Source organism: Ostrinia nubilalis, chromosome 14 (assembly GCF_963855985.1).
Source record: "Ostrinia nubilalis chromosome 14, ilOstNubi1.1, whole genome shotgun sequence".
NCBI lineage: Eukaryota > Metazoa > Arthropoda > Insecta > Lepidoptera > Crambidae > Ostrinia > Ostrinia nubilalis.
The window spans coordinates 11,076,517-11,096,632 of NC_087101.1; the positions used below are offsets into that span (position 1 = coordinate 11,076,517).

The following is a 20,116-nucleotide window of genomic DNA, read 5'->3' on the forward strand; positions in this document are numbered from 1 at the left end:
ATATTTTTTCTAATGAATTTCTAGGCCGTACCCCAGGTAAAATTTACTTTTTACAATTTTATGATGAAATAAAATGTTTAAAAATTGTAAGTGATATCACAATAATGAGGTACATTATTACGTAATGTAAACAAAGTTAGAACTGTGTTAAAATTACCTATACAAAGAACGGGACAGCTAGTTTAAAGTGCTAAAATACCCATTAAAGTTGAATTTAGATCAGTCTACCAGTAAAGTAATTCTGGCTCTACCAACACTCATGTACCTAATATTCCTGAACTGGCTACTCTAAAAACAAATTATTCGGGCTAGTACCAACGTATGTACTAGTTTTAGCACTCATCTGCTATCCTGGCTTGTGTTGTTAAGTTATACTGCAGCTCTCTACAAAACTAATGCACTACACAGAGGTAAATATTTATACAAGTCCTGCTTAAAGTTTAAATAGCTTTTTCCTTCGGGGAGCTCACTCCGCGGACATGTTTAAACAGATTCTATTTCAGTTTGAAAGAGTATCATTCGTTTTGATTTTAAATGGTAATTAAAATTTATTTCTTTACTTTTTCGTTTTTAAATCTGATTGCACTGACTTGACGGAATCTAGCTAGAGTCATTATAATTTTACGCTATTTATCGGTAAATAAAAATATGTGTAATAGAAAAAAAAAATCTGTAACTTAACTATAAAATTCTACATCTTAAAGAAAAGTTACAGAAAACGTGAAATTAAATAGTAAACTCTACTAAAGTAAGCTTTAGGTAAGTAGATATTTTAATCAAGAAAACATGTAGCAAGAAAGTCATAGAGCTGATATCATACGTTGTTTTCATTTGATTATACACTTTATTCCACAGTCATGTTCACATTCTGTTTTCATTTCTCGTATAAAGTGAAATATTTTATGAAAATTTAAATGAAAATACAAGTCCTCGAATAAATTAAAAAATGAATGACGTGACGTAATAAAAATTAAATGCAGTACTATTCCTGTAAGATGAAACGATTTCTTTTTTACGATTTGTTTAATCCGAAGAATAACTGACAGGGAATGGCATTAAGTTCTTTATCTATACTAATAAATCTGTAGAGAGGTCAATTCTATACATGAGATATATTATTTTCAAAATAACTATCAGGGGGTGCTTAGTGATCGATACTGATGCCAAAAATGCAATCAGTAAAATTTTTGTCTGTCTGTCTATCTGTTTGTCTGTCTGTCTGTCTGTATGTTCCTTATAGAAACAAAAACTACTCGACGGATTTTAACGAAACTTGGTACAATTATTCTTCATACTCCTGGGCAGGTTATAGTATACTTAGGAGCAGAGTAGTGAAGGAAAATTTTGGGAAAACGGGAGAAGTTACTCCATTTTTTAATGGTTAAATTTCAAAGGGACGTAGCTTAGGTACCGTAGAGGTGCACTTAGAAAGGAATTCTCCATTGGATGTCTCCATTTTGTTTCACTTGTTTAATACTTGAACAATACCACGGGAGTTATATCCAGCCTTTTCTAGGAAGCTACAACTAATCCATGTCCAGAATTAATAAGTATTGAAAAGAGATTATTGTGTTGTGGCAACAATACTGTCATCTGCGGTGGACACTTCCAGCTAATTGAAACGACTAAGGGAAAACAAAAGCCTATTTATATCTCGGAAGGAATAGTTTGTCTGTATTTGACAAAATTATTATAGACATTGGTCGTACAAGTAGCCTTAACTACATACATATTAATTCTATGGCAACCATACTATTATAACATAGGTCTTCTCAACTAAATTGATTTTATTGATTTTTTGAATAAGTTTATAAATAAAACATACCTCACTACAGCGCCTGTGTTACGTTGTGATCTGAGATAGGGATGTTATACATATTTTATGTAGTTTCGGTTATGGATACAGTTACTGATATAGGAATAATATTATACCGGTTTCGGTTACGGTTACGGATATTTTTTTATTTCAGATATCCGAAAGTTTCGGTAACAGTTACGGATATCTGTGCTTTAGAATGCAATTTGCAATAGTTGTCCAACACGGTTCATTTATGGCCGCACACTTTACATCGAATAAAAAACCGGCCAAGTGCGAGTCGGGCTCGCACACCGAGGGTTCCGCCGTACAAACGTAGCGGTTTACATTTTATGACGTATTAAATCAAATTACTTACTTGATTCCGTTGCGAGTAGTGGCGAATTTCAAAATATGCGGTATGATTATTTTTTATTTATTTATTTTTCCTATATTTGCATTATAGGTAGGTACCTACCTCAGCGTTTTGAATTTTTGCGTTGATTTAGAATTTCTCACAGTTTAGAGGCAATTAGATTTAAGAAGTGTTTGATATGAATTTCAACTTTAATATCTCTACGCGTTCATGTGAAAAAGGGTAGGTAGTAAGTTTATAATTATTAAAAAAATATTTTATGTCATGTAAGCAAAAATAATATTTTAAATTTTATATAACTTCAAATTTATCATTTTCGCAATTTTTCCTTTATCTGTACTATATAACGTTGCTTCGTGCCGAATTTCAAGATTCTGAGTTCACAGGAAGTACCTTGTAGGTTTTGATTCCCTAGCGTGTGACGGAAATTCGTCTAAGGTGTCGGTATAAACTGCTGTATCTTTTGATCGCGTGAACTTAGAAGTTTGATTTTTTTACTTCTTAAAGGGACAATAGATCTAGGTATTTAGTATAAATTTTAATTTGATACCTTTATTCGTTCGTGAGAAATAAGGTAGTAAGTTTCATTTTATTAAAATATTTTTATTATATTATATAACTAAAAAAATGTAATTTTCGCAATTTTTCCTATATTTGCATTATATGACAACGCTTTATGCCAAATTTCAAGATTCTGAGTTTACGGGAAGTATCCTGTAGGTTTTGATTCCTTTGCGAGTGTCGAAAATTTGTTGAAAATATCGACATAATCGGCTGTATCTTTTGATTGGATTGGCTTAGAAGTTTGATATTTTCACAGCTTAAAGGGACAATAGACCTGAGTATTTCATGTGAATTTCAGCTTGATACGTTTACGCGTTCTTGAGATAAAGGGTCTTGACAGACGGACGGACGGACGGACAGACGGACAACAAAGTGATCCTATAAGGGTTCCGTTTTTTCCTTTTGAGGTACGGAACCCTAAAAATAAAAAAAATTGATACTAGATGGCATTATAAAGATAAATCAGGCTGTTATGCCTTTACATATAATGCTATACAAAAAAAAAACAATTTAAACTGCCTACATCCGAAACTATCCGAAACTTTTGAATCGGTTACGGTTTCGGATATATTTTTTATTTTGGATATCCGAAAGTTTCGGTTACGGTTACGGATATCCATAACATCCCTGATCTGAGACTCATCTGCCATGGATTGTTAGAAAATAGCCAAACTAAAGAAGCCAACATATAAATCTTAAGTTATAATAAGATTTTTTGTAGTCTCTCCCTTCTAATTACTCAATAATTTAATTAAGAAAATCGCAAGTCTTAGACTGAACTTAATTTGCGGGGCTTAACAAGTCTTAATAATTATTTATAGTCATCCCACCGCCATACAAGCTAAGCGAATATTTGACAAATCCCTCACAATATTGCATTAAATATTTACCTTAATTTTCTGTTGGATCTTCCACTTAATAAACCAAAGAGGATCTTTATGAAAAACGCTACAAAGGGCTATTACTGCATAAAGAGGACATTATGAAAAGATTTGGTCAGTACAACAGTTAGGTACAGTTGGGTGCAAAAATACAGTTAGGATTTGGGTGAATGGAATATATTTTATGGTCACAAAGCCATTCAGATGAGGTCTTCTTGAATCTTCTCTTGTCAGCAGAAGGAATTCCTATGAATCCATTTCATCTGGTATCACCAAATCTCACTGTAAACACTATGCCGTTTCAATCTGGAGAGAGAGAGAGGGAGAGGTTTTCAGATCAATCAAAATCAATCAAATCAAAGCAAAATTTCTTTCTTTTTTTATAAGGTATTTACAGATGTTAAGAGTCTCCTTTTAAATTTAGATAAACCTGTTTTAGGAGTTGCCCGCTCTTCCGCAAAAAACTATCTGAAGCAGCTGTAACGCTCTTTGGGCAAAATCTCTTGGACAGAGTCACTGGACCCAACAAAATTGGGAAACGAACTATAGTACAACTACAAGTAGAGTTAATAAAAATAATAAAAGTGAGTGAATAAAATAAAATAAATAAAATAGAGTTTTCTTAGCACGTGCCAAAAAGAAAACGTGATCAGCATTATGAAAATGTAACTACATGGACTTAAATACGTTTCATTTTTCATTCGACTGTACTTTTACATCTCTTGCCTACCTTGAAAATGTTTGACAAAGAAAAGCGGTAGAAAATTCCTCTGTAAGTATAGGCAGAGGTATAGGTAATCTGCCTTGATGAACACTGGATATTTTCTATTGCACACCTATTTCGTATTTATAAAATAAATTGTAAAAGAATGGTTTTCTTTACATACTTTTTAGAGCAATAAAAGATTTTAAAAAATATTAAAAAGTTTCTCTTAAGTAGTATTTTTTTCAGCCAAATTAAGGCCTCCCAAGGATTGCATGGATGCGAGCGGCGCAGGACCGGTCTTTGTGGAAATCCTTGGGGGAGGCCTTTGTTCAGCAGTGGACGTCTTTCAGCTGAACGAACGAACGAACGAACGAAGGATTTCCACAAAGACCGGCCCTGCGCTGCCCCCATCCAGGTAACTTCCCGCGACCTTCACCAGTTATCGCACCTTTACCAGTAAGTGCACTTCCGGGAGCTCAGCGAAAAGTTGGGCCACCCCCCCAACGCACGCCCATTCAAGACAGGGGTGCGATTTATAGCGCGTACGCCCGAGGAATACCGGGTAGTGCAGCGCCACCTCGTCGAGGCGGCACGCCAAAACGCAGACCTTCACTGGTTCTGTTACGCGCTCCCGACAGAGCTCCCCACAAAAGTGGCCATCCGCGGACTCCCAGCAGACACCGACCCCGATGAGCTCAAAGCGGCACTGGACTCGCTGGGCTACCACGTCCAGCACGTGAGGCACATCCCCCCGAGGAGGGGCAGAGCTGGCTGCCTCTACCACGTGCAGCTGGACCACCTAGACCAGCAGGAGCTCTCCCGCCTCTATGCGGTGACCGAGCTCCTCTACATGCCAGGCATTGTCATCGAGGCCTGGCGAGGACGCAGCGGGCCTGCACAATGCCACCGCTGCCAGGCATTCGGCCACGCTTCCGCCGGCTGCCACCGCCCTCCAAGGTGCGTACGCTGCGGCGAGGGGCACATCGTCGCGGACTGCCCAGTGCCTCGCGACCTCCCTCCCAAATGCGCCAACTGCAGGGGCGCGCACTCGGCGAACGACCGCAGATGCCCCGCCTTCAAACAAGAGGCAAGAGCCAAGGGTGCGAAGACGCACCCCCCAGTACCGGACCGCCCACGCCCTCGCCCACCGCAGGCGGACACTCGTCCCCCCAGGACGTCCGAACGGCCCCCTAAGGCCAAGACTGCCCACCATGAGCGCCCAACCGCGGCGCACGAAGCGGCGGAACCCCCCCGCGCAGAGGGGCCACTCCGCCCACCACAACTACCGCACGGCACCCACCAACTGCCGACGCCCCACTACGGGACGCTGGCCCCCCCGGCGAACGGCCCCACGGACCGCACAGCCCAACTCCCGCCCCAACCCAAAAGGCGCAACAATAGGAGGCGTAGAAGGAAGCGCCACCAAACTACATCCCAGCCCCCCAAAAAGGGGCACGGAGAAGGCGAGCACGCGCCCGCACCGGCTCAACAGCCACCCCTGCTCCAAGGGGCTCAGAAGCCGAGGCCACCAGCTCTGGCACCAAACCCGCCTGCTGCCTTGCAGCGGCCCCCCCTAGAGCATACCAAGAATGCTGCAGATGCGGTACCTCCTACGGCAACCGCCAGCAGCACCTCACGGCCCTCTGGAGGCCCCCCGCCCAGCTGGCGGGCACCCACGCACCTGCGCCCGACACGAGCGCAAGACCCCAGGACGCAAGCGCGCCCGTATGCGCCGTCTCCCTTCCCAACTGCGGCCCAACAATGGCCGTCAGCGCCGCCTTCGCAGGCCTCAGGTGCGGAGCACCCAAACTCCCTTGCCTCCCTCCTACACATGATGATCCAGAACCAGAGTGAACGGAGGAGACGTGAGGGGGGCAACGATCCAAGGGATGGAGGCCCCGTACCAACCACACCATCCATGCCACTAGACGGCCTACGTGTCCTGTACTGGAACCCGGGGGGCATCAGAAACAGGACACAGGAGCTCCGTCTTCTCGCCCAGTCGCAGGACCTGCACGTAATCCTCCTGGGCGAGACCATCCTAACCCCAGCGTACTCACTCAAGGTCCCGAACTACTTCGTGTACCGCCGCGACGAGATCTCGGACCAGGGTCGACCCTACCGAGGAGTCGCAGCACTCGTCCGGCGCGACATCGTGCACGAGGAGCTCGAGCTCCTATCCTACTCCTCCACCAGAACAATAGGAGTAGCGATACACGCGGGAGGCGAGGAGCTGCGCCTGTATGCAGCATACCGCCCCCCCAAATCACAAGTAGTGGAGAGCGACTTCCTCTCCGCACTCTCCGGCACAACACCCACCATCCACGTCGGCGATCTCAACGCCAAACACCCCGTATGGGGATCGCTCATGACGACCCCTGCGGGCGTTCGACTGCTGGAGATATGCGAGAGGGGAAACATAACCACCCACGGACCACAGGCCCCCACCAACATACCCTCCGACGAGGCCCGGAAAGCCGATGTGCTGGACATAGCCTTGTCCCACAACGTGCCCTGGCCAATAGAAGTCGAGGCGCTATATGACCTGGACACGCAGCACCTGCCGATCCTCGTCACGCTGGCGCCCCGCCCGGACGCCATAAACCCCCGCAATCCACCCGCCAAGGTCAACTGGGCGACCTTTAAGGCGGAACTGGCCGACCTGACTCTCGAGGGCCGCCTCTCTAACGCTGAGGAGGTGGAGACAGCGGTCGAGCACTTCACCTCGCGCGTGCTGGCAGCCAAAGAAGCGGCAACCACCGTCTGCACGAGGGCCAGCAACCGGCGGGACGACCTCCCCGCCAACATCACTAAGGACCTGCGCAAGAAACGCAACCTTAGACGCCTGTGGGCAACAACTCGCTGCCCCAGAATCAAGGCGGAACTCAACCGCCTCACATTCGAGGTGTCTGCAGCGGTGAAGGAATGGCGCGGTGCTAGCTGGGAGAAGCACATAGACCGTGTAACAGATAGCACCGCTGACCTCTTCAAGCTGAACAGACAACTCTCCAGGCCGCCCACATCAACCTGCCCGCTGGTGGACGCCACCGGCGCCCGCCACTACGCGGCTGCAGACCGCGCCCGCCTACTGGCGGACCACCTGGAGGTGCAGTTCACCCCGCACCCCGCCGCCACCGACGCGGACACGACCGCCCACCACGACCACGTGCGGCGCTGCGTCGAGGAGATGCTGTCCTCTCCCCCGCCTCCGCTCAGCGGGGACGACTTCATCTCCCCCGCTGAGCTCCGCAAGTCTGCGCTGAGGCTGAACAAGCGCAAGGCACCCGGCCCAGACAACATCTCCTCCGCGGCCATCACCAACCTGCCTGGGAGAGCAATGGTGACGCTGACGCGCATATACAACGGCATCCTGCGCACCAGCCACTTTCCCCGGGCGTGGAAAACCGGCAGCGTCATCACGCTGCCCAAGCCTGGCAAAGACCGCCGAAGCCCGGCCAGCTACAGGCCGATAACATTGCTGTCCCACCTAGCCAAGCTATTCGAACGCCTGCTGCTGCGCCGAGTCCGCCCGCTCGTCCCGTTGAGAGACGAGCAATTCGGATTCCGCAGCGGTCACTCCACCACACTGCTGGTAAGGGTGCTGCACATGCTGGCCGACGAGAAGAACCAGGGCCACCGCTCCGTCGGGGTGTTCCTCGACGTCGAGAAGGCCTTCGACCGGGTCTGGCATGTCGGCCTGCTGTACAAGCTCAAGCCGCTGCTCCCTCCTGCGCTGGTGCACCTGATCGCCTCGTTCCTCCGCGACCGCACGTTCACCGTGGTCGTTGAGGGAGAGGCCTCCCAGCCGCGCAGCATCAGGGCAGGCGTTCCACAAGGCAGCTGTCTGTCGCCGACGCTATACGCCACTTACACCAACGACATCCCCACCCTCCGCGACCATCTTCGAGAGGGAGAACGGGATGTGGCGTTAGCGTTGTTTGCCGACGACAGCGCCTTCATATCTTCATCACGCAGCATGAACGTGGCGACTGCGAGGATGCAGCGCCTTCTCGACCTGCTGCCCCCCTGGCTAGACCGCTGGCGAATCGCGGTCAATGTGGGCAAGACCGCCGCCATAGCGTTCGGGGCGGGGAAACCACCGCCACACCTCACGCTACGTGACCAGGGCATCGCTTGGGAGACCACAGTGACCTACCTCGGGTGCCGCATCGACCGCTCGCTGCGCATGGGGCCACAGGTGACCCATGTGGTTCGCCAGGCCCAAATCGCGCGAGCCATCCTGCGCCCGGTGCTCAGCTCGCGGCTCCCCTTGAGGACCAAACTGATGGTCTACAAGACGTATGTCCGGTCGCGCCTCACCTACGCGGCCCCAGCGTGGTACCCCCTCATCTCCCGAACAAACAAGGAGAAGATCCAGGCGCAGCAGAACGTGTCCCTCCGCGTCATCACCGGGGCGGGGCGATACGTCCGCAATGACGTCATTGCCCGGGACATCAACGTGGAGTCAGTGGAGGAGTTCATCACGCGCCTGGCGCGGGTCATGTACGACCGCGCGGACAACGGCCCCCACTGCCATCTCCACAACATCGCGCCAACACCAGCCCGCCCCCCGGGCAACCGCCCCCTCCCCCGGGACCTCCTGCTGCCAGAAGCAGAGGACGCCGACACCACCCAGCCTGCGAGAACCGTCTCCGCACCAGCCGCCACAGCACCAGCAGTCACAGCACCAGCTGTCGCAGCTCCGAAGCCCCGCTTCAAAATAGTGACGGCCCAACGCCCGCACTAAGGAGGAAACCAACACCAGAACATTATGTGACTGCCTGAAATCTCCCTGGCATCCAGGAACCGCCCGCTCGCTGGTCGTTCACTGGGCCTCGACCAACGTCGACTCACCCGGTGGGCTGGTACCGCGCCGAGGGCGGGACAGTGGTGCCAGGTAGAAGCCCAGGCAGTCCGTCGCCATAGCGACGTCAAAACCACCGACTGGCAGTAGCCAGTCGAGATGCAGCACGGGCCATGAGCACAAGCTCGACGCCCGAACCGGCCAAGAAGGTCGAAGACCTGTGATGACCAGTAAGTAGTATTGCATAATAAGTAAATAGCATTTAGGTAACAAAAACCCATGTTTTATATTGTTTTATGTCACGTTAGAAACACGCAGGGTGCGTCAAGTAAACAGCACGGACCTTGGCACTGAAATGTGTCCGTGACCAATGTCATCGCTGTATTTATCGACTTATCATGAAAGTTTGTAATGCCGTAAGTTAGAAACTTTCGTAGAACTTTTGATAGAGCTTTCTAGCACCCTGTCAATCATTGAGCATAACTTCCTTCTAATAGCTTTCCAAAACTTATAATGGCAATTTTCCTTAAGGGAAATTTTAAACGAAATATCAAAACATTCGTGTTCCCGATATAGAGGAAAACAAAGAAATTGAAAGGAACATTTTGAAAATCCCTTTACAACTGTTTATTTTCGCAATTAAACCCATACAAAGCTTCGGGAACTTTAAGAAGTTTAACTTTGAGTTTCGAAATTGCCGCTGACGAAATCTTTGACACGTGAATCCAGCCCCTATTTTGTTTAGTTTCGTTAATACTTTGCTATGTCGAAAGACGGAACAGGTGGTTGCAGGGAAATCCCAAGGGCATATATATAGGAGGGATCCATCCCGAACCTCAGTGGTTGTCCGGGCGCGAATCGGTAAGGTCGTGCGTTCGCTCGGAGTGACTCTCATTCGCGAATTCTGTGCAGTTTCAAAGTTCTGTTTGGTTTTGAATTCCAGTGGATTTTTTGGTAGGTAAGTGTTTTAAATTACATTTGGAAGGGATAATGCAATATTTGAGAAAGTTTAGTAGATTTTTTGTGATGTTATAGAAAGTTGACAAAGTTTGTTGAGAGGGTTGAACTTCTATTTAGTTCAAACCTTACTTCTGAGATTTACCGAATTGGGTTAATTGCGGCTTTTTATTTTACCACTTTTAATTAGAAAAGTGAGACCGGTGGGCAGAGTATTAGAAGTTTGCGTCATTAATATAAACTTTGCAAATTTTTTATAGAAAATTGGCTTTATTAACATTAAGTAACTTTTTATGACTCAAAGTTTTCTTTATGAAGTTTAATCAGCTGAAGAACGTTGGGCAACCAACACAGAATAAGTATGAAAGTCATCAATTTAAAAAACATATAATAATTAGAAATATAAAATCTTTTTTATTCAAATTAATTAATGAGATATAATAATTACATAATTATAGGACTTACCATTATTTTAAGCCAGAAAGGTACTAGTTTCGATATCGAAATCGGCAATGAAATAATTATCAAAAAACTTCACTGTTCCAAATCAATCATTAGTCTCTTTAAAAAGTGCACATCTGGCTGCTATAAAATAGTTTCAGTCATAGTCAATCATGCAAAATAAGCTCTTACAGCCATTGTGTGGAACTAGAACACTAGAATAAGTGGAAAGTTTCCCGATTGCCAATTGCATACTCCATTTCGTTCCACAATCGAGTTCTATTAGTATTCAGGATTCAGAGCAAGTGTCCTATTTAGTTGCAGATGTACGCTTTGTTCCTATGTTCAGATTTCTTTTGTAAGGACATAATTTGAATGTACCATGTATTTTTTTTTCTGTTTTTCAATCCATATTCTTCTTTCTCTTCAAAATGGACATTATAGGTACAGTGGAGTATTTGAATTATAAAATTGCCTAGCTTGTACTGAATACATTTCTTTAAATTTTATCTCCTGTATAAAGAAAACGCTGACAAAAATATCTGAGTTCCATACGCTACTTATTGTTCAGGATTTTTTTCAGAAATGTCCAAATAATATAGTATTAAATCTTGGAGGTAACTGAACTCATAAAATTACAAAACATTGTGATACTCGTACTTATTATTATTATGTGCGTGTATCAACTTGATTTTTATTACCTAGGTACCTAGGTATAATAAGAAGGTAATGCCTGAAATTATATGATACAAAATTCATATTTCCTGCAAGCTAGGAAAGCTCTTGGGTGCGATTTTTACATAATTATACTGCTTCTGTATACAAACACTTATACATATTTATAGAATTGAACTAAGCAAAAAACATAAATAAAAAAAATCACTGGAAAAAATTAGCTTAAAACTTAGCCTATTCAAAATAATTATTCAAAAAACTATCTTCATATTATGTATACTATTAGGTAACATATTTGGTAACGGACAATACCGTACTCGTGGTCCGATTGATTAAACTACAAAGGTTAATGCTCTCTGCCAATCAAGTTAATGATTAACTTTGAACTAGTAATGAGTAGACCTCTGTTCGAGACGTTTCAGAAGTGTTTGGATTCATGTGTCAGCTGAAACTAGTAAATAAGCTTATGTAACCTGATTGGGTAACAGGTTATTAATATCCGGGTCATTTTCCCGGATTGTAAAGGATTATATGAGTGAGAGTTTGTTATGTTAACGCTAAAATTATGCTTCTCTCTTTTGAGCTTAAATATGAGATGAATTTCTTAAGTGAGTCAGAATAATATGCCAAAAATAAGTAGAGAGTTGATTAACTAAGTGAAAATGAAATCTGTTATCATGATTCCCATGTTGTGAAATAAGTAAAAATTCTTCGATGTCAATTTTGGGAAATATGTTTTAGCTTCACTGTAATATCAGTTAGATAATTTTTATTTAAATATTTCTTATGGAGAATTTGGCAGAGTAATGCCCGTTCTCATCATCAATCCCTAATTTTTAAGTGACCCCTATGAAAACAAAATTCATATTATGTGTTACAAATAGGAATTGATGGTGAAAACAAGCATATGTCACCGTCAGCCAGATTTTTGTTTATTTTCTAGATATTTTATCTGAAACTTAGGAACCGATGAGACTGGCTCTAGCAAGTCTACCTCCTGTCATTGAAGTAATTTCCATCATCAGAGCATATTCATTTCCTGGTAACGTTTCAGATAAGATTCTTTAAGATCTAGATTAGGATTACATAAGATTCTACTCATTGATATTCATAAGTTTCTCTTGACATTTTCAATATTTTCGATCAGTTTCACTTCGAAACTAAAATTATGTTAATAACTTTAAAAGTGCTATGTTCGATGGTTATACTCGTACATAGTTTTGTTTTTTGGCTTAACCTGTTCGCGAACGTTATCGATTAAGTTTCATTAGTATCAAGCCAATTAATTTTACCGGTTACCGGCCGCAAAACGTTAAATATTGTTAAATTTTTCGTTAAAATATTTATTGGGATAGTTTCGAACCCGACGCGTGACTTGCGTACCTACTCATAGCGGAAAATCCAATGTTCTTTCTCTATTTACGAGTATGTTTCAGAGTATGCTCTTTATTTTCTTGGGGATAAAGTTTTTTCTATTAGAGAAATCCTTTTTATTGAATTCTCTTGAATTTTATTTGTATGACATTCAAATCATAAATATTAACCCTTTACCTACGGGCCCTTGGAAACCAAAGTCTCCTCTCAATACGGGGTATTTTAACCTATAAAATTGTTTGCTCCACTTAACATCAAGATATTTTAAAATTTATGAGACTTACGGTACTGAAATTTGGAATATTATATTCTGCAACTAATGTAGTTTCATAATCACAAGCGCATTTTACACTTAATTTGCAATTTTATTGTTTTTTTTTCGTAAACCGTGATTTAGTATTGGCTTTGCCAAAATTACAATAGATGCCACCCGTATTGAGAAGTGACTTTTGACTTGGCAACTATAGGTGCCTCCCGTAGGTAAGAGGTTAATAAGCTGTAGCAAAATCCACTCTTATGAAGTCAAGCAATTCCAATACATTCAATCTTAAATTGAAAATGACCTGCCTTCAAAGTACGTGAGTGAAATTGCCTGCCTGTGTAGTTGGGTTTACGTTATAAGTGATTCGTATTTTTTACAAATACCGATATATCTTTTTTCCAAATAATTTTCACGTGATGGAACTCTCTAGTAAGTATAGCCCCGTCTCGAAAAACGTTCAAAGCTAAAGTTGAATTGTGTTTGCGTTTACGATCATACGGGGTGAACACAGGTTTGTAAAAAATATTAGTGAGATTATTTATAGTGTGGGCTGGTGAGTTATAATTATACTGTGGGTTGTAATAACTGCATAACAACCTAGTTTCAGAATTCTGATACCTAAACAATGGCTGAAAAATTAAATTTTTATACAAGCTTACATTTAAGCTTTTTTCAATTGATTTCATGTGAGAGAAAATCTTCCTAAATTAGATGTCAATAGTGGTAATTGTGACGGAAACTATTAATTGTGATTTTAGTTTGGAAGTAATTTCACACCTTGATCTAAAACTTGGATGTTTTTCTGGGAGTCACAATCTATCTGAGAACAAATTCCACTAATGCAGCTGCAGTTCCAAAGTCAATAACCAAGCTCTACCAACCATTCCTTACGCCCTGTATTTGAGCAAACGATCATTTATGATTCGTTTTTTCTTTGCCGCGAATGGTAAGGCGGGATAAACCGCTTTGGTAGATTCAAGTTTGCCGTCCCTTGTAAGCCATTTTCGCCATTTTAAGGCTCCATGTAAAAAGATAACTTCAAATGCCTATTGAGAGGGAAAATAAATTCGGTTTTTAGATTACATAATTTACCTGCGCCTGTAGACTATGTAAAATTTATCATTGATTTGATTTGATTTATTTTTTCTACAGCGGTAGAGATAATAGTTTTATTAGGAGTATAGTAATTAGTGTCTAATAAATATTTCGTTAAATATAACGGATATGACAATATAGTCACTGGCTCTATTGTAGATGCATTTACAAGTATAAAAGACAAGGCCACCAAAATTTAGATAAACTTCAATGGTTTAAAATATAGAGCTAGCATATTTGCAGTATCACAGAATACTTTTAGCGCAGTGTCTCCATAAATAATTGTAGCGGTGTCTCTGAAAGCTTCTGTTTCAGCCAATAACGGCATTGTTATTTTTGTTCTACTAAAATGGTTTATTTTGTGATCGTTTCACATTCTTGGGAAAAGCAGAATAATTCGATCATCATCTTCATCATCATTTCAGCCACAGGACGTCCACTGCTGAACATAGGCCTCCCCCAATGACTTCCACATCGCACGGTTGGTAGCGGCCTGCATCCAGCGCCTTCCTGCTACCTTTATTAGGTCGTCGGTCCACCTTGTAGGTGGACGTCACACGCTGTGTTTTCCGGTACGTGGCCTCCATTCCAGAACCTTGCTGCCCCATCGGCCGTCAGTTCTGCATACTATGTGCCCTGCCCACTGCCACTTCAGCTTGCTAATCCGTCGGGCTATGTCAGCGAGTTTAGTTCGTTTACGGATCTCCTCATTTCTGATTCGATCTCGTAAAGAAACACCGATATTCGATAAACCTGAATAATTTACGATTTCCTTAGATACATACTAAATACAAACGTGTCTGTCTAGTCTTTTATTTAATCTATTATTAAGATCTCTATTAAACGGTTGAAGGTCACAAAATAACACAATTTTTAAATAAAAGGTAGATCATTTTTTTATTTTAATACTTATCTAAGTACACTGGTATTCGATTTACAGTTCGTGACTTGAATATTAAATGGGCTTATAAAAAGCTTTACCAAGTCATTTTTGACAATAAAACAAACGTAAAAGATTTTCGCTGTTTTCTCTATATAGCAAAAGGTAATTGAATTCTTATCTTCCAGGTAAAATAATCATTGTAGACTTTTTATCAAAGGAAAATCCCCATTTTCTTTTCAAACTTTCAAAAAGTTTCTGCTAAACTCGCATTGATCCAAGCCTATTTGGAAATTGTATGCAAAGAATGATTGAGAATTGTGCTTTATTGTTCGATAATAGTTACCTAAAAGTACTCACTTTAATATTACTCACTGTAATCCTGTGTAATACACACAAAAACGTCAAATAAAACCATAGGCATTGTGAAAAATATTTCGAGCTTTCCCACGCGAAAATCACAACATCCTTTGTGGGTATTACCGTATATTGTACATTTGATACGTCCAATTCTCGTATAATTTATTGAATATCACTAGAAAATGTACAGTTGCCTTCAAAAAATTGTAGGTATGAGAAATATTTTATGTGAACACGTCGTCCTAATACTATTTGTAAAAATAATACTCTCTAAAAATTAATGGGTTTTGTTGATGTCGCATCCATGTGTTTACGAAATAGTGCTCCTACCTACTATGGTGTACCTAAATTAGAGCGAATTTTGTGTTTTTGTAACAATATTGTTTATTAAGTAGTATAATGAAATGATAAGATTATAAAACCTTACCGTATCTGTTTCAGTACATTTTATTTGTAAAGTTCACTTACTAAATTACCAAATGTTTGGAGCGGTTTATTTATAATGTTTTAATTTACTTTTTGAACTCCGAACTTAACTGTATTTTAATTCTTCTATAGGCTGTTCCTTGATCACAATCTTACTTAATATAGGTACTTTTAATTGAACGAGATTGATTAAGACAAAAATAAAACATTTGCGAGTAACTTCCAACTTTTAGAGTGAATTTTGTAATAACTAAGTTATATTAGTTCGTTTTTTCTGAAATACCGGCTATAAAATAATCTAGTTGAACGTGGAACACAGATTTCGTGAAGCTCCTTGCTTTCCCAGAAATGGTTTATTCCCCTCTCAAGTATCGTCTGAATAGAACCATTTATACACGCGTCGGACTTACGAGCAATTTGATTAAACGGTACGAGGTAAGTGCAAGTGAAATTATACAGGGTGGTGCTGAGATATTTTTAGATTAAGGTCCAGCAACTCGTCTTGCAAGATTTGTACAAGAAACGGCATTATTTTTGCTGTCCTTCCTGTATATTCATATTACACGTATTGATTAATTAAAAAAATAATTGTTAAAACTTTAATCGAACGTTTTAATCGAACTTTTCCCTTTCACAAATGGACAGCAAAACAAACAACTCTTGAGTTTTAAGAAATAGGACTTTACCTATTTCCATCGCGAATCAACATTGCTTCCAAACATACAAACTGATTTGGTATTAATTTTGTTCTAAGTACATTACCAATAACGCCGTACAAAGAAAAACTAGCCACTCTAGACGAGTACCTTCTATGAACTGGTACTCGTGTAGGTAGCCAATTTTTCCTGGTATTAATACTTTTTATAAATTTGTAAGAAAGTTCTATGTAAATGCGTCCAACTGTACACGATAAAATATTGCACTAAGGAACCAGTCACGCGCGAACATGTAACGATTCATGCCATTCAGTAATCTCATTGTGTTTCCAGTGACTTTTTCCTCACTAGGAAACATGGAAAAAATCTCATACATTCTCGTGCTCCAGAAGTTTTCTTGAAGCGCTTTCTTATTTCTTATATTACAAGGTATTTGCCTTCGCTGAAGAAACTGAGCTTTTTACGCTGCGAAATATTTCATTATAATAGTTTTCCTCTTCCATTTCACAAAGTTGACTAAAGCCGTGATATCGTTTATCAAGTTTTTTATTTTAATGATATTCATCATCATCATCATCTCAGCCATAGGACGTCCACTGCTGAACATAGGCCTCCCCCATTGATATTATTTTATTACAATTAATATCATTTATATTATGCATATTTTGACCTTGACTGAGGAACTCAATTAGTTGAATGATACATAATATTGCTTTTTTATCAGTATTCATATCACATCATTTCCTCGCTGCTGGCGTTTCGTAATATTAGCTGCTCCATTTTCCTTATTTGCAGGAAAATTAGTGAAAATTATTGTTAACAGAGTTTAAGATTACAAACAAATGACTTGCCATAATACGTCAAAACAAATTGAGTAGCAATATTTTGAGACTGACTGTACCTACAATTTTCCCTTGATATCCCATTCAATTTGAAATTGAGTTTCGGCGATTCAATTTAGTTTTAACAATTAGGTACTATTGGGAAACCATGGAACTGTCTATTGCATAAATCCAATTAATTTGTTTTATAGGGAATGTTAGGAATATATTTTGATCAAAATCGTAGTACTTTATACTATTTTAATTGCCTACTAAACGTTTACTTCTGTATGTCCTATTTACTAACTCCATCATACTAATAATAATATTAGTTGTATTTTAAAAGTAATTAATTTCTTGAATGTTAATAAATTATTTTAGATATTTGACGCTAGAAATTAGCGACTAATGCCCGTTTTCACCATCAATCCCTAATTTTTAAGTGACCCCTATGGTAACACATAACAGGAATTTTGTTTTCATAGGGGCCACTTAAAAATTAGGGATTGATGATGTAAACGGGCTTAATACTACTAATACTTATCTACCTTATTTGACAAAATAGTGTATTGCTGTTGGTGTACCTTTATCAATAAACTAGCTGTGCCCGCGACTTCGTACGCGTGAAAACCCGTTTTCGCAACATTTTTCGTTATTGCTCTGCTCCTATTGATCGTAGCGTGATGTTGTATAGCCTATAGCCTTCTTCGATAAATGGGCTATCTAACACTGAAAGAATTTTTCAAATCGGACCAGTAGTTCCGGAGATTAGTGCGTTCAAGTAAACAAACAAACTCTTCAGCTTTATAATATTAGTATAGATAAATAAATAAATGAATAAAAATAGGAAGAATGTTATAATAAGCTTTCAAACTGAGCTTTAGGTGAGTGTTTTTTCTTTCGATCGTATCTCCGCCCCCGCGGAAATTATCTCACTAAAAGTGTCTCTGGGGGTGTATTATCATACCAATATCTCTTGTAAGAAAAAGTATTACTATTTTATACAGGGTGAACTCAGTTTACAGTGCTGAATTTTACATTGCTAGTAGTTTTTTTCGAAACAAAATACAACCGTTTTTATTAATTTTCAGTTTATACTAACTGAAATTATAAAACCATAAATAAATAATTTCAGTACACTTTAGTTTATTAGTTTTAGTGAAAATTAATGTTTTTATTCCAAGTTCCGTGTTTGTATTATCTAACAACGAAATGGCTTAGGTAAAAATATAGCTAAGCAAAAACAAGGAGCAATTTTAAAGTGCAGTTTACGTAAAAAAGTGACGATACGACAAACATTAAAAATTAATTTAAAAACATCTAGAACACTCGAGCTTTTCCAGCGAGGTTTAAAGATTTAATTGAAGCTTGGCAACACACCCTGTATAGATCGGTTTCAACGTCAGAACCAGTGACAGTCGCCAACCGCAAGTTCATTTTCTCCTTGTTATTGCTTGTCTCCATGGAAACAAATTTTCTTAGAAAACTGAGGCGGATTCTTGCGAAGTTATCGGAGTTTTTGATTTATTTATATTACTCTTTTTAAATCAATAAAAAGGTGTGATATGAAAATTACTACACCTGACTGACCTGACTGATCAATAAGTACAATCAATTTGTGTTGATGTGATAGTATTTTTTTTACATTAAATGACCTAGCCACAAAATCAAAACCGTGTCCATGCACATACATGGAGGTCCATGTGCACATAAGATTATTTAATTTTACCGATTTTGTGTTATCGGAGCGTCAAAAATTGGCTTTTATTTCTAAAAATATAAGTAGGGCAGCATCCTATTGAGGACAAAATATTTGTATGAAATTTTTGGGATGCTTTGATGTAATCTTCCAAGAACATTTTATTATTAAACACGATGTTACGGAATCATAAAGTATTAAGTGAGCACGGAATAAGTAAATCTCCAAAGAAAGGCATATTATCATAATGTACATATCAAGGAATCGTGTTCATGTAAAACGATAGGTAGTACCTATAACGATGACAAAGAACTTCATTATGGCTCAATAGGATAAGCCTATGGCTTCTTATCCTTTATTGGTAAAAGGGCTTACTTAGTATTGTTATAGGTTTGTCCCTTTCGCTGATTAATCACAGTTCAATATTGGCTTAAAACCAGAATTATTTGTATTTTTAATACAAAATAAGTAAACTCTGAACATATTACAGGACTGTTCCCACCTCTCGTTTCCACCACTGCAACTCCTGTGTAGCCAGGATCTACAGCTTGACCGCCACAAAAACCCAACCAATGAAGGTCAAGTTTGTCCTGGGGGAAAGTTAAACTGTCATTGGACTCGCAACGAAATTAATCAGAAGAACATAGGAGGAGTTCGAAAACTCTGAACATATAGGTAATGTAACCCATTTTTGTTCTAATGTCTGTAAGTGGGAATAATAGTCCCGTTTCGATGGATTTGGTATCTTCGGCATTGCGAACTCCATCTTATCGATATCCTCTTTGATTTAGTTCACTTAGTATTCGGAATTTCTTCAGAACTCTATTTCCTAACTAGTTGCTAAGTCAAGCTGCCCAATTAGATTAAATTAAAATTAAATTGGAAATTGGTCTTTTAAAATGGATTAGGGGTTTCTAAGACTATTTTTCGATTGAGGGATCCGTTTGCAAAACATTAAAGTTTAAAGTGCCAATTTTTGTTCGAGTAGGGCGTCCCCTCCCTCTAAAAACTAAACTGTTGGCTTGAAAAATCTGGAAAAATTGGTACTATTACTGCTTTTCATGAACTTTCAAGGATAACTATAACGGTTAAGATACCTCAGTTAGTTTAAGAGTAATAGTCATTTGACTCATGCATTATACAATGAGGATCAGTACTGTTGTAGAAAATTCAATAAAACTAGTAGGGGAGAGTTCGGTATATTGTACCGCCGGGTAAATTGTACCACCCTCATATCTCGTAAAGTATTTATTGAATGTCTGTAATTGCAACACTCAGCGATACACAACTAAAATCAATTAATATCGGCCATGTGGTTTTTGCCGTGACAACAAACACGTGTGT

General features: G+C 40.5%; 1 protein-coding gene across 1 annotated transcript in view; it reads left to right on the top strand.

Moving 5' to 3' along the window:
• The first annotated feature begins 9,979 nt into the window (after window positions 1–9,979).
• LOC135078329 (melanopsin-like) overlaps window positions 9,980–20,116 on the top strand; it is a 47,714-nt gene continuing 37,577 nt past the window's right edge. Inside the window, exon 1 of the mRNA XM_063972928.1 lies at window positions 9,980–10,080. The gene's annotated coding sequence lies outside the window, so the exon portion shown is untranslated. The remainder of the gene's footprint in view (window positions 10,081–20,116) is intronic.